The sequence below is a fragment of the Elephantulus edwardii genome, unplaced genomic scaffold (genome assembly GCF_000299155.1).
Source record: "Elephantulus edwardii isolate Elephantulus edwardi_28Jun2011 unplaced genomic scaffold, EleEdw1.0 scaffold00276, whole genome shotgun sequence".
Lineage (NCBI taxonomy): Eukaryota > Metazoa > Chordata > Mammalia > Macroscelidea > Macroscelididae > Elephantulus > Elephantulus edwardii.
In genome coordinates, this window is record NW_006400026.1 from 1,333,009 (window position 1) to 1,334,260 (window position 1,252).

General features: G+C 42.4%; 1 pseudogene; it reads right to left on the minus strand.

Annotated features, from left to right (window-relative positions):
• Positions 1-279: 279 nt before the first annotated feature.
• On the minus strand, positions 280-692 carry LOC102854381 (annotated as a pseudogene).
• Between the last annotated feature and the right edge of the window lie 560 nt (positions 693-1,252).

The following is a 1,252-nucleotide window of genomic DNA, read 5'->3' on the forward strand; positions in this document are numbered from 1 at the left end:
ATTTGGAAGAAGTTTGGTCAGTAGCTTTTATTTTTCTCTCCAAATCTCTATTTGGTGTGCAATAGATTTTTTTTCCACCCCGAGGGATAAATTTTATTAACTGATTGCAACAAGAAAAGTGGAAATACTAAAAAAAACGGACACCACTCCCACCAGCAGCAGGCAAGGTGAGGAAGGAGGGTCCAGGTGGAGGCTCAGGATGTTTGTTGCCCATGTGTCCCAGCAGAAGGGTTGGTCCACTGAGCTGAGAGTCTTGAGATGACTCACCAGGGAAGAAGCCTAAGGCCTCAGCCAAGGACAGAAAACTGAGCAGCCTGAGGCCAGGCCCAAGGCAAGGTGGATAGAGAGCACCAAGAATGTGACCCCTCCCCTTGAGATTGACATCATCATGGGCTGAGGATTCTGTCTGTAGATAGGACATCACCACAGCAGAGATGGACAGCATAAAACTACTCATCATCTGTTTGGTATCCTCTGAGCTCCGAGAATTGGTGAACCTGATCAAGGAATAGTAGACAGCTACCCAAGCACACTAGCTTGATCATGAGACCACACATGCTGAAGATCATGCCGAGTAGGTTCATGCAGTTCGGAGTCGGATCATTCAAAACTGGGTTACACTCGTTCGGAGGCGGCTTGTACCTAAGCACTTTGTTTGGCTTCCGTGGGTCCGACATACTGTTCGCAGACATAGCTAGTCAAAGACCCGACGTGCCTCTGTGCAATAGTTTTTTTTTTTAAATATTCTGCTACATTTTCTTTTATTTTCTGTACTTTGCAAGAGAATTTGAAACACATAATAAACTGCATGTAAAAAGAAGCAAAAATATTATGATAAATATTCAGAGGAAAATAAAGCAGGGAAGAAAGATGATGAAAAAGTTCGGTAATGTTTACAGAATTTCAGAGACAGCTTCCTGGATATGTGTACATAGTTTTAACTGAGTGTAGTTAGTAAGCTATGTAGACATCAGAGGCAAGAGATTTTTAGGCCAAGACAAACGGAAAGACCCAGGTTTAGGGGCATTCCTACTGTGTTTGATTGCCAGAAAGTAAGGGTAGTGAGCAAGGAGAATGATTAGGAGACAGACTTAGATGAGTAGGAATAATCTTGATCCTGTTAGATTTGTGGGGAATTGGAGAACTTTGGTTTTTTACTTCTTATCTATTCAGGAGCTATTGAAATATCTAGAGTAAGAGCATCACATTGTTGCCTGGCAATTTAAAAGAACCATTCTGGGGTACTCAATGG